The sequence below is a fragment of the Quercus lobata genome, chromosome 4 (genome assembly GCF_001633185.2).
Source record: "Quercus lobata isolate SW786 chromosome 4, ValleyOak3.0 Primary Assembly, whole genome shotgun sequence".
NCBI lineage: Eukaryota > Viridiplantae > Streptophyta > Magnoliopsida > Fagales > Fagaceae > Quercus > Quercus lobata.
Window position 1 is genome coordinate 39,852,891 of NC_044907.1, and position 15,222 is coordinate 39,868,112.

General features: G+C 33.0%; 1 pseudogene; it reads left to right on the forward strand.

Moving 5' to 3' along the window:
* Window positions 1-2,187: 2,187 nt before the first annotated feature.
* LOC115983672 lies at window positions 2,188-6,305 on the forward strand (annotated as a pseudogene).
* Window positions 6,306-15,222: the final 8,917 nt, after the last annotated feature.

The window sequence follows — 15,222 nt, forward strand, 5'->3', positions numbered from 1 at the left end:
AACAAGGAACCGAACGGCAAAGCCAAAATTTATTCATTGCAATGTAATTTTAGTGATGGAAACCAAACACGTACACAAGCTACAACCTATTGCCAAATCACCCTGAGCTTACTCTTTCCTAAACACGTTGTTTCTTAATAATCACCCAACTATACATACTTCTGCTGCCATTGGTATCATTGTTTTTCCATGACTCCAAGAGAAGTTTTAAATGAAAGTAGGTTCTGAATATTGATGGAAAACCCTCTTTTTTGTCCTTTTTTTTTCCGTACATTAAAGAGGGAACATTGTTGTTGCTGTTGTTGTTGTTGTTTTTTTCTTTTTTTTTTTCTTTTTTTTTTTTTTTTGTAGAAAGAAAAAATGCATAGGATAATAAGGCGACCCTTATATCTCCCGGACAATAAAAAAAGAGATGAGTATCAACGCATTTACTAGTAAGGAGAGACATCAATAAACCTAATAAGGAGAGACACTCAATAAACCTAAGACTGAAGTCTTGTTGGCCCAAATCTCTTAATGCTAAGCCACCTGCCGCATTGGCATGAAATTGGACCTCAATGTTATACAGGGCTTTAGTATTGTTTTCAATGACTAGTAAACTTTTTTTTCCCTCTCCCTAAATCACAATAAGGTGGCATTTGGATCTGGATGATTTGCGTTTTGCATTTGCGTTTTCAGCCTTTTTTTTTTTTTTTATTTTTTTTTTTTTAGCTATGAATGTTGATGTGCACTGTTCACAAAACTCACAAACATCACTTTTTAGCAACTTTTTCATTAAAGATGGATCTAACGGTACTATTCACATATTCAAAAATTATTTTGCTACAATGTTTTTAGTTTTCAGCTGTATCCAAACGGATCCTAAGTAAGAGAAGAGAAGTAAAGATGGATCTTACGGTACTATTCATATATTTAAAAATTATTTTGTTACAATATTTTCAGTTTTCAGTTGTATCCAAACGGACCCTAAATGAGAGAAGAGAAGTTGAACTTAGATTCTCTCCCATAAGAGGCAGACCACACAGGAATACAATATTCTTAACGTGCTTTAGCTTCTCATCTCATAGGCTTTTTTTTTTTTTTTTTTTTTGAGGAAGTTCTCATCTCATAGTTTATTACATATTGTTTGCACATGTGACATGTGACCAAAATATTATTTAACAATTTTTTTTTTTTTTTTTTAGCTTCTCATCTCATAGTTTAATACATATTGTTTACACATTTGACATGTGATCAAAATATTATTTAACAATTCTTTTTTTTTAACGAATATATACTTTGAAAATTTAGTGCATCTCTAATACGTTTCTCCATATTTTTTTAATCCAAAAATCAACTCTAACTACGTACTAGCTAGTTATATATCATTGAAAATGAAAAACAATGTACCACTATAAGTTAATGAAAAAACCATGTGACGCTAACTATTATTTGTTGTTGAACTATTTCAAACTTTGAAAGAAGAGTATAGCATGTACTTGATATATCTATTGTATAAGAGTACATAGCAATAAAATATAAGCTCTTAGACAATGAATATGAAATTATGAACCTATGAATTTCAAAAATTGCATGATTACATAGCAACAATGAAATGAATTCTTTAAAGGTAAAAGTCATTATGTAGGCCTAAATCATTTTGTTAGGTAAATATGACTAATCCACCCTGTATTTACCTCGTGTATGAGGGATGTATTTCATTTTGGTTCAAAGACTACTAGCGTAGTGTTTTTTTTTTTTTTTTCAATAGACAGAAAGAATGTTTAATATATCATTCTTTGATCGCTATAAAAACAAATTTAGTTACTTTATTTACAATAGAAATATGATTTAGAAATTGTTCTATATGGATCAAAGATCCGGTCCTCTTATTATTTTATTAAGAGAAAGTTTGAAAATAATAAGAAGAAATTTGAACATTATTCGATTTTATTAGATCATCCCCTTTTTTTGTTGCTACATAGCACCGCTTATCCATAGTTTCATGCTTTCAAGGGACCTCCACATACTCAGTCTATCACCCTTACTCATGACGCTTGTGTGCAACAATGATCCATGTGTTTTGATGCTTCACTCACCTATCTATAAAAACTAAGACAGCTCAAACTAAGCCCATGCGTTTTTATCACTCTTCATAGAACAAAAAATATGTCTATTTGTGTCACTACCTTTCTTCTCCTCTTAGCCATGGTTACCACTATCTCTTGCCTCCAAGAGTTGGAGGTGGTACAAATGGCTCATACCCAAGTTTTGCAAGCTAAAAATTGGGTCCAAGCCTTTGTGGCATTACATAAATCTAGCCAAGATTGGAATAATCATGTTGGTATGTCTCTTAGTGACTGTGCTAAGCTCTACGATGAGAGTAAGTCCCGGCTTGCTCGGTTATTCTCCGATGAGAGTTACACACATGATGATGCTCGTACGTGGCTAAGTGGTGTTTTGGCGAACCATAGGAGTTGCTTGGATGGGTTGGGTGAGAAGGGTTTTGCTGAGGCTCATGAAGTGGTAAAAAATTTGACCATGTTATTGAGTGAAGCTCTTGCTTTGTATGGGAAGAGTGTGGGCAAGACAAAGGGTAAGCGGTATATAACTATATATAGTTGCTCCGTTTGTCTCACCTTGTGGCATGTAATATTTTAAATTGAAGGTTAAAAAAACATGATTAACATTGAGTAACGTTAGGGATACAATAAATTTTACCATGTAAGACTTAACAACTCGTATCTTCAATCGTCAAAAACAATTCAAATGTTTATTTATTACGATGTTAAAGTCTATTAATCACATTCATTATGCATATGTTGGTAAATTTTATATAAAAAGAATTTATAATACATTTAACATTGTTCTTTCCAGTTTTCCAAAAAAAAAAAAAAACATTGTTCTTTCCGATTACACATGTTGCACTTGGAAGTATCATAATTAAATTCGAGTAATCTAATGGCCAAAAAAAATGAGTAACTTGGGTTATTGGGGTGGATATGAAAAATGATAAACTCAATGTGAATCTGAACTAATTCTGAATAAAATTATAAAAGAAAAACTTAGGATATTATAACTGTTGGCGGATCACGTCTCATGAAACGAAGATTAATAGTTCAAATGTCTCCATCCTATCTAAACTTATATAGCGATTAAGCATTTCACACAAATATTAATGGTATTTTTTTTAATCCAATTATTACTTATAAGTATGGGAGAGGGATTTGAACCCTAATTTATCTTTTTCTTTTTTTAAAAAAAAAGACAAACAACAAACAAATAAACTATGATGCTGGACTACAAGTCTCTTAGTAATATTAATATTTTGACTTCTTGATATTCTATTCTTCCTTGATGGTTTTTTTTTTTGGGTGGTATTGCCACTGTAATATTTTTGTTTATCAATTAATTCATTTGTTTTCTTTTCTTTCTTTTTTTTAAATATTAAATCATTTACTAGCCCATTAAAATTCCGATTATTAGGAGGTGTCTGGTACACCTACTCAAACACATGTTTTCAGTTTTTAAACAATATTACACATTTTTTCATACATTTTTTCATCTACATGTATTTTCATATATATTTTCAAACACATGTTTTCAGTTTTTAAATGCATATCTCTAGCCTCAAACTTACCTGACTCATTTTCCACATATACAACCACTAGCCCAGTATTCTTTTTATGAAAAAAAAAAAAAAAAAAAAAAAAAAAAAAAAAAAAAAAGACTACAGATGGGCTGGAGCCATCTGCATCATTTAGAAGAAAAACCCATACATGAAAAACAGACATGGAGACCAGCCCATCTGCACAGCCCATTAGGCAGGTCATGAACCCAAAAAATTATGGTATGGGCACGTGCACAAAAACAAAATACCAGCTGTGTTTCTCTTTCTTTCTGAATAAGGCTTTTGTAAGATTGAACTTAAATATTCTTTCAATTTTGTTTTTCTAGGAAAGCCAAATGGACAAAAAAGGGACCAAAATGGGGGGCAATTTATTATCATGGAATCCATCAACTTCAAAGGCCAATTTCATAGTGGCGAAAGATGGGTCTGGCACTCACAGAACAATCAACGATGCAGTTGCTGCTCTTTCCAGAATGAGTCGCATTCGATCCCAAAGAGTGATAATCTATGTGAAATCTGGAGATTACAATGAGAATGTGGAAATTGAAAGTAACATGGAGAATGTCATGTTGGTAGGTGATGGCATGGACAAAACTATTGTCACTAGCAACCGAAATGTCCCAGATGGTTCTACCACTTTGAACTCAGCTACATTTGGTAAGAATGATAAAAGAAAATACCATTTGGGGGTAATGTTGTTTGAATAACAGTTTTCGATATTTTAATAACAGTTTTTGTTGTTTAAAAAATACAACACGTATTTTCGTAACACTTTTTCACCCACACGTGTTTTCACAATACTTAAACAACGTTACTAAAAATCTCTTACCAAATGGGCCCTTAACTAATTAATATTTATAAATGCTTTTTTGTTGATATGAAGGACTAGGGTGAGGATAAATTTTGCCTTAAACAGTACCAAGAACATTTCTCTAATGCTAAAATTGGATGCAATGCTCCCAAAAAAAAAATTAAGATATAAATCCGGTGAGAATAATAACTGAAAAATATTAAATAATGTTGACTCTGTAATATTTCATTTTAGGAAATGTAATACCAAATTTAAAAGAAAAAATGAATAATATTAAACATTGATTAATAGCATAGTAAAGGAAAATTTTCTTTCAAAAAGAAACTATAAGAAAATTTTTATTAGTGTTGTGGATATTATAAATTTTATCATATAAGCAATAGATTTATGCAATAGCCTATAAATCCAAAACAAAAAATGTTATTAGTAATTTATTTAGAGTCCAAATTTGGCAAAGATTTGGTGTAAAACCCATGTTTTATAGTATCCAATAAAAAAGTATCACATCATTTTTTTACTTAAAACTCAATACATAATCCTACCTCACATAATAACATCTCAATAAAACTCACAGTTAAGTTTGATTTTCAAATCTTTCTCCCAAAAAAAAAAAGTTTGATTTTCAAATGTGTATTAGAATTGATTGACTATGGTTGTACCTATTCTTTGATATGTAATATGATGATATGGCATGTTGAGATTAGAGAGGTAAAACTTGGGTTTTATACCATATCCTTATAGAATTTAATCTCATTTAGTTAATATGTTGTTGATATTACCTTCAATGAAACAATAGCAATAGATTTATGTAATAGCTTTTGGACAAAATTTACATTGAAAACTATCATTTAATAGTGGGTTTCACTTAATTGGTAAATTCTCTCGTCGTTAAATAAAAAATTTGAGGGTTGAAAGTTGAAACCTATATTCACCAAAAATCAATTGATTTTTTTGGTTTGATGATAAAAAGCAATTATCTTGGCATAGACGCCATAGGTTAAAATTTTTGATATCTATAGAAAATTATATATATATATATATATATATATATATATATTTACAGTATAACTATTTTCATTTAGCCAATAGGTTCCCAATAATGATTTATTCACCCATCATTTTTCAATTTATCATGTCACTTATATCTGAATATTATAACAATTTTGTGTTTTACCAAATCATATTTGCATTGAACAGGTGTATGGGGGGATGGTTTCTGGGCAAGGGGCATGACATTTGAGAACACAGCAGGTCCCCAAAAGCAGCAAGCAGTGGCCCTAAGGGTGATGTCAGACCATGCTGTGTTTTATCGATGCAGCTTCAAAGGGTACCAAGACACTCTTTTAGTGCACTCCCTAAGGCAATTTTATCGCGATTGTCACATAAATGGCACAATCGATTTCATATTCGATGATGCCTCAGTAGTCTTCCAAAACTGTGACATCTTTGTCAAGAGGCCAATGGACCACCAAGCCAACATCATAACAGCACAAGGTAGAGATGATCCAAATGAAAATTCAGGAATTTCTATTCAAGGTTCACGGGTTAGGCCAGCACCTGATTTTGTTAGTGTCAAAAATTCATTTAGAACTTACTTGGGTATGGAAAAGATATTCTAGGACTGTGTATATGAAAACAGACCTAGATTGTCTAATTGATCCAAAGGCGTGGATAGAATGGCTAGGAGACTTTGCACTTTCTACACTATTCTATGGGGAGTATTTGAACACAGGTGTTGGTGCCTCTACTAAAGGGAGGGTGCAATGGCTTGGTTTTCATGTGCTTACAAATCCTTAGGAAGCTAGTACTTTTACAATGAGTAATTTTATTCAGGGGGAGTCATGGATTCCAATGACTGGTGTGCCAATGGGGCCTGGAATTTAAGGGTCACTTTGTCCATTTGAGATTCTACTATAATGTGATAATGTGCTTTACTAGCTTTTTTTTTTTTTTTTTTTTTTTTGAGAAGAATGTGCTTTTCTAGCTTATTAACCACAACTACACAATTTTTATTTGTATGCATGGTAATAATTGCCCCTGAAATACCAATCTATATCTATATCTATATTATATATATATATCTAAAAGCTGAAACGTGACATTTAATGTTACTACGCTCTAATTAAGCCACATCAGCAGTTATGTTATTACCCTTCTTATTTCTACATTTTTAACATAATTTTTAAACACTATTAAATATATATTCCAATTGTTTTCCAACCCTATCTCCATCATAAAGCCCATGCTTATTAACCAATACACAATTTTTATTTGTATGCACAATAATAACTACTCCATGTGGTCGAAAAACCAATCTATTTCTATTATATATCTAAAAACTGAAGCATAGCATTTAATATTACTACGCTTCAGTTAAGCCAAATCAACAATCATGTCTTTACTCTTATTATTTCTACATTTTTACCATAATTTTTTAAATACTATATATATATATATGTATTCTAATTGTTTTCCAACCCTATCTCCATCGTAAAGCCCATGCTTTATAGTATTCAATATATATATATATATATGTGTGTGTGTGTGTGTGTGTGTGTGTGTGTGTACCTAACGTTCCCATTAGTCTTTAACGCCAACCCTTCTGCTTTCTAACACCAAACTCTCTCTCTTCCCTCCTTCTTCAACTCTTCCTTTCCTCTAGCCCTATCTTCATCATAAAGCCAAAGCTTTATAGTATTCAATATATGTACCTTCCGTGTAATGCTCTCCACCATAAAGCCCAAACCTATCCCAAATAGTCTTTAATGCCAACCCCTCTCATCTATATATATATATATATATATATATATATATATATATATATATATAAGTTGAAGCGTAGCATTTAATGTTACTACGCTCTATTTAAGCCACATCAACAATCATGTCATTATCCTTCTTATTTCTACATTTTTACCATAATTTTTAAATACTATTAAATATATATTCCAATTGTTTTCCAACCCTATCTCCATCGTAAAGCCCATGCTTTAGAGTATTCAATATATGAGTGTGTTTGTGTGTGTGTGTGTGTGTGTGTGTGTGTGTACCTTACGTTCCCATTAGTCTTTAACGCCAACCCTTCTGCTTTCTAACGCCAAACTCTCTCTCTTCCCTCCTTCTTCAACTTTTCCTTTCCTCTAGCCCTATCTTCATCATAAAGCCAAAGCTTTATAGTATTCAATATATGTACCTTCCATGTAATGCTCTCCACCATAAAACCCAAACCTATCCCAAATAGTCTTTAACGCCAACCCCTCTCATCTATATATATATCTAAAAGTTGAAGCATAGCATTTAATGTTACTACGCTCTAGTTAAGCCATATCAGCAGTTATGTCATTACCCTTCTTATTTCTACATTTTTACCATAATTTTTAAATACCATTAAATATATATTCCAATTGCTTTCCAGCCCTATCTCCATAATAAAGCCCATGCTTTAAAGTATTCAATATATATATATGTACCTTACGTTTAATGTTGTCCACCATAGAGCCCAAACCTAGTAGTCTTTAACACCAACCCCTTTGCTTTCTAACACCAAACTCTCTCTCTTCCCTCCTTCTTCAACTCTTCCTCTCCTCCGTCCCTATCTCCATCATAAAGCCCAAACTTATAGTATTCAATATATTTACCTTCTGTGTAATGCTCTCCACCATAAAGCCCAAACCCATCCCAATTAGTCTTTAACACCAACCCCTCTCATTCTCCCATCCTTCTTTTGCTCTTCCTATCTTTCACATTTTTGAAATTTCAAAGCTACAGCTTTCTAATGCCAAACTCTCTCTCTTCCCTCCTTCTGCTCTTCCTCTCCTCATTTAACTTAATCACTCCTTCATACCTATTCAATTGCCACTATCCTTAAAAAATCAAAAGACAATATATTTGAACTATCAAAACTCCTACATAAATAAATTATTAATATTGAAACAACTAAAACAGTCATTAATAGAACTATTCGACTGCTTTTCAAAACCTGATTCTTAGTCATACATGTATTAAGCCTTTGTTCATGAACCCCCTAAATAATTCTCATCTTTTCAACTTCAATGTTGTTCCGCAAATATTAGTGTTTGCAATCACTAATGTCACTCTTGTTGTGAAATACTTCTTCAAGTATCTCTAGATCTCAATTGTAAAGAAAATGAAATGGTTCTGCTAAAATAGTGCTTATATTATCTTTTGGTTGTGTAGGTTGTTCATATTATCCACCAGTTAATCACAAATTATCTGTTAAATTGTAAGGTCAATAGCTTGATTATTTCTTTAGGTATCTGTAAATCTCAATTGTAGATAAAATGAAATGGTTATGCTAAAATAATGCTCATATTATTTTTCAGTTGTGTAGGTTATTCATATTATCAATAGTTAATCACAGATTACCTATTAAATTGCATGTTCAAAAGCTGGAATATTTCTTTAAGTATCTCTAAATGTCAATTACAAATAAAATGAAAAGGCTATGCTAAAATAGTGCTCATATTATCTTTTGGTTTGTGGGCTATTGATATTATCCCAAGTTAATCATGAAATAACTATTAGATTGCAAGTCCAGAAATTGGAATCAATTTTCCCGTCCTTAATCTACATTTAGTATTGTAACAAACTTTTTCCCATTTTCTTCCCTTCTCTTTTGTTTGAAATGATTTTTTACTATAATGACAATCAATAAATGATGGTTTATAGGTAGTATGGTTTATCCCAAGTTGATCACGAAATAACTGTTAGATTGCAAGTCTAGAAGTTGGAATCAATTTCCCCATCCTTAATTTTTATTTAGTATTGTAACAAACTTTTTCCCATTTTCTTCCCTTCTCTTTTGTTTGAAATGATTTTTTACTATAATGACAGTTAGTAAATGATGGTTTATAGGTAGTATGGAGTCTTCTTATTATGCGCAATTGAGAATAAGGGTGATTCTTGCATCTAGGAGAAATCACTATTTTCCAACCGATATACATGCTCCTGCAACTCAACTCAACGCATTTTTACTAACGTGCAGTTGAATAAGTGTATTGTGATGGGCAAATGAATATGAGTTATTGGGCATATAATATAAGTAATTTAGTAATAAATAACTTCAACAATGTTAATATTTTGAGAGGAGAGGTTTGTGTAGAAAGAAGATTTGCTTCATTTACGATTGTCTCAACTTCACAGAGTATTGTTGGTAGATTTTTCATAAAATTACATTTTTTATATTATTAAAGTCTTCTATTTTTAAAAAATAATCTAAATGATAGATTTACTTATGTTTGATTACTCTTTAGGTTATTCAAGACATATGGAGGATGATTTATTTGTAAGGAGCACTAGATAGAGGCGACATAATTATAATAGTGAGACTGGAGAAAAAATCTAATATTTGTATACGCACTAGTTTGAATGAAGATGGTGTTGTCACCACAAACGTATTTGAAGACCAAATTCCTTTTGTTAATAGTCATTTTACTCATAACATATCAAATATAGAGCGTCATACTGAAATACTACATTTTTCTACTCAAACAGGTGAAATCTATATATTTTAAAATATTGTTAGCATGCCAAATTATTCCATAACAAATATCAACTTATTATTTGTAAAGTTGTGATTTACAAATTTGTATTTTGTTGGCTTTTATTCCATGCCAAATTTGATTGTAATTTTATTCAATCTTTTGTACCCTGTATTTGTTGTGGGAATTTATTGTAAGGATTGTGTGATAGTGAGAGAGAGTGTGAAGACTCAAGCTATTGAAGACTGAAGAGTTTTCGCGGGTATATCGTGACTTAGCATCCCGCGAAAGGAAGCATGTGCCTTGCACATGACTGGAATGCGAAGAGTCAGGCCAGATGGAGACAGCTGTGTCTCACGAGTATCTCGCAGGTAAGGCCTTCCCGCAAGACATTCGCGAGACATTCTGTTTTGCCAACCTGTCCAGTCTAATACACATTTTCTGTGCCTACACTATTTATACCCACATTACCCACAAATGTAAGTTAAAACAATTGAGAGTTAAAAATTGTTAATCCAACAATTCTCTACACATTTTTTTGTGGAATTTCCTCATCTCCTACCTCTCCATTTCCATACCATTGAGAGGTCAATAACCTAAACACTTACCACATCTTTTAAGAATGTCCAGTGAGGTTTTGGTGCTGCTAGGAAACATTGGAAGAAGCCAAGGATGGCAGATGCAACATGGAGCTTATTACGGGATCCAGAGAGCTAGACAAGACACGGTTCCGAGAAGCCTTGTTGGAGTAGGAGTTTGGAGGGCTTAGGTACAGTGGGTAGATTAGGCTTTGAGGATCTCTTGCTTACCCATGTATCCCAACTGATTGTCTAGTAGATCGATTACCGCTTGGAGGGCGGCAGAGAGGTTTTTCACCAAGTTCTTCGGTTTCCTCTTCGATAACACGTCTCGGTGTTATCTGTGTTTGCATCTCTCTTCCCTACTCTTGTTCATTTAATTTTTACTGCTTTGTTACTTTAAATATGGATTAGAGTAGCTCTTGTGCTTGTATGCTTGTGTTTATACTATTCCGCACTTAGTATTAAGTTAGTGTAAAATCAACCAAGCCGTAATTTGAATTGGGGTCTAAACAAGCTCTTGTATTTTCACACATTTTAAGCTTTCAATTGGTATTAGAGCGGGTACACTTGTTGTGATTTAAATACCTAAGTGTGATCCTTGACCCCATGTGTTTATTTGCCATGGATAATGCTTTGTATGCTTCTATGGATATTGTTGATTGTAACATGCCATGTGTTTGTGAAAATGCCTTTATGAGTGTTAATTCTCATGATTGTAATGACATGTTACATGAATCTTTGGGTGTTATTGATATTCCTAACATTAAACTCTTCAAGAAAAAGGCTAAGAAGTTTCATAAAGATTTGAGCAAGTTATTTGGTGAAAAGAATGATTTGATTGCTAAGCTCAATGAATCCAACAAATTGATTGAGAAATATAAGAATCTTGCTGAAAATTCTCTTGAAAAGCTGAAAGAGTTTGAGTGTTTGAATATGGACTTGGATGCTAAACTTGTTTTGTCTAACAAACTTGTTGATGAGCTAAAATGTGAAAATGAATCTCTTGAGATGCATGCCAAGTGTTTGATTACTGAATTTGTTGTTAAAAAGAATGATAATATTTGTTGCAATCATGTTGTGGTACCCGATTTTATGCCTATTGTGTGTTCTGCCTCAAAGGACAAATCGGTGTATATTCCTCCACATAAAAGAAACCAAAAGGTGGAGAGAAAGGCTCTTAAGCCTAAGCCTCTGTTTAGGTCCCATCCTAGGGAATTGAGTGGATCTAAGTTTGTTCCTACTTTCCACCATTGTGGTGTGATCGGTCACATAAGACCCCAATGCCCTAAGTTAAAGAAAGAATAAATTCATGTTGCTAGATCCCTTTTCAAAAGGCCTAGTAGACCTAAACCCATTGTTTGTCACCATTGTGGTGCCTTTGGTTATCTAAGACCTCATTGCTCTAAGTTTCAAGCTCCTAAAAAAATTAAAAGAAAAGAGAAACTTGAGCTTCTAAGAAGTTGTGCTAAAAAGGATAAACTGAATTTGAGTGATAATAGCATGTTGTTAAAGAAAGTGTTTAATGCTCTTAACTCCTTGTCTATGTGCATCTTCGGTTCTCATTCTCCCAACCCTCGTCTCACTTCTTATGAGACACTCATTCCGAACAATCGTTGTGTTTGGATGAGGAAGGGTTCCTATGGTTGAGTTTTTTGCTCTTTTGGTCCTTGATCTAATTCTTTCGATCTTTGTAGGACTTTTCATGCATTAGATGCTTCATTTTCATCCATTTGTGCATTTTGCATTTATTTGTATGCATTGCTTTTATTTTGATCTTACTTTTTCTGTTTTAGTTTTGTGTGAGTAAAAAATCCAAAACCACATAAAATGTGAAAAATTCAAAAAGTTTGATAGTATAAGTTTTGAGCACATATCACATGTGAGTTTGGCCTAATACCTTCGTACTAATGGCGTAGTGCATTTACGAGCTTAGCTTGTTATGTATGCACATATATCTTTGTGGGAGAATTCTTGAAATCTATGTGTGACTGTTGTAAATAGATCTTCAAGCTTATCATGAATGATTGGTCAATAGTCTTGTTTGTCTTGATACTTGCATAGACTTGTGCCTATATATCCTCCCACTTTTATTTTTATGTTTTTGCAAATAGAGCTCACCAAATGTAAATCTCAAAATGAAAAAGAGATTATGAGCTGCAAAAGCGTATCGCACATACTAGTATTTGACTAGGAAAAAGGGAAAGCGACCTTTTAATTTGAAATGTATGGTGCTCAAAAAGGATCAAATGTCATGAATTATGCAAAAGCCAAATGAAAAGCTTCTAAATTTTGTAATCTTTCTCTTGTGGGAGATCATATATGCTCATTTCTATAATTGAGATGGACTACTTGATTTCGTATCAGTTGTGTATGACTTGATTGAATTGATTATTGAAACTTCACTCTAGTCTAAAGACTGTTCCACATTTGATTCACACACACAACACACAAGGTTAATGTTCAATGAATATCTATTTCATTTGTGTGATTGTACATGTTCAAATGTGATGTGTGTGTGCTCAACCATATGTGGATCAAACCAAAAAGATTTTTGTTCTTTTTGTTTGCTTTTGGAAGTGATTTGTATCACCCATGTTTTTTAAAGTTTTTCAAATTGTTTATGTGTGAAAAGTATGCTTTCTGGGTGTTTTCATGACCCATTTCATGTGTAAGCTCAGTTGGGAGTTAAATGGTCCAATTCTCAAGTTTTTTAGCTTTACACAGAAAGTTTCGCGACTGTTTCGCGACTGTTTCACGAGTAAGGCTTACTAGCGAAATACCAGCGAGATACCAGCGAAATTTTCACAGGAAGCTAACCAACAAGATACTAGCGAAAATTTCCAGATCAGCTTTTTAAAGGGCATTTCGTGGGTTATTTGTTTTAAATGTCTCACATCCTCTTCCAAACCCTTGTTTTAATGTTCCTACATCAAAACTCAACTAAATTCAAGTGTTTTTAATTCCATTAACATCTCTAAGATAATCTTTAACTCTTTTCATTGATTTTGATCCTTAGATTATGTTTTTTAGAGTTTTATGTTCATAGTTGGGATTTTCTTAAATGGGAGTTGGAAAACTTAATTTTTGTCAATCTTTTTGATTGGGCTTTGTTTTAAATGATGATTTCCTTTGGTTGTTGGCCCCTTGTGGCAAAAATAACATGTATTTAGGCAAGATTTTCATATGTTCATGCATTGTTTAACATACATGTGTAGTGTGTGTACTCTATGTGTTTGATAAAATGCCCAAATGACATTTTGTTGTTGTTTTGGACTCTGATGAGTACCAAACTTTGGGATCACCATAATTGTTCATGTTTTGATCATTGGTGGTGTGTTTTATGCACTTTGCCCCGTGAGTGCTTATTCATGCATTGGTCATGCATCTCACATGCAAACTAGATGCACACTAGATGCACCTTTGCTGCACACACTCTAACACTTGACATGTTTTGCACTTCTCTCATGCTAGTTAATTCTTTTTAGACCTTTCAGCACTTAACATGCTCTTATGTCTATGTCATGCCTAGGTTTACATCATTTTCCATCATTCTTAGCATGTCATGTTCTTTATGCTATGTAGCATTTTCTTTTGATGTTTTTGTCTTATGTTTGAGCTTCATTTTCTCATTTATCTTGCACCCCTCATGCATCATCTTTTACCCTTGTCATATCTTCTTTTCTTTCCCACCTTCCTCTTGATTCATTTGTCTATTCGTGACAAAAAGAGGGAGTGTATACTTTCGTCATTTCTATATGACTCTTGTGCACATTCTTAGTGGGAGAAATTCTACCTCGTGCACATTCGTAGGGGGAGAAAGCCATGGGGGAGATGCATATACCAAGGAAGAGAAGACATTTTTTTGGAAAACCTTGTTTTACTTTATGCTTGTTTTCTCGTTACTTTATGGTGCTTTGAGTTATGTTTAGTATCATCTATGTTTTGCTTTTATTTATTCAGTCTTATATTCAGTATGCTTGTGACTATCCCAATGCTTTTGTAGCATTTTTTTTCTTGTACTTCTAGATATTGCTAATATGTCTTGAGTACTTCACACTTGTGCCCTTAGTAGGATTGTTCCTAAATGCATATACTTCGTGTACTTTGCATTGGTTGTGTGATTGGACATGCAAATAATCATAAGTGATTGCTTCTTTGTACATGTCCGGATGAACATTTACTTGTTATATGTTCATTGGAGTCATTCTTTAATGATTGCCCTTGTTTGATCAAGTGTTTGTTTGCATGATATCTATTGTTTACATACTTGATCGCACTATGGTTGCTCTTGTTCATACCTTGTGTTCAACTTGTCATAAGCATAATGAAAGTTTTGTTTATATGCAAGTGTTTCAGGTTACAAGTATATATAGCAAGTGCTTCACAGTTTCTAGATTAGGTGTGAGTGAGTTTTGCCATTGTTCCCAAACTCACGTTTAAGTCTAGAGTCTATTGTTAAGGGTTTTGTCACGGAATAGCCAAAAGGGGAGATTGTAAAGTTGTGATTTACAAATTTGTATTTTGTTGGCTTTTATTCCATGCAAAATTTGATTGTAATTTTATTCAATCTTTTGTATCCTGTATTTTTGTGAGAATTTATTGTAAGGGTTGTGTGATAGTGAGAGAGAGTGTGAAGACTCAAGCTATTGAAGACTGAAGAGTTTTCGCTGGTATATCGTGACTTAGCATCCCGCGAAAGGAAGCATGTGCCTTGCACAT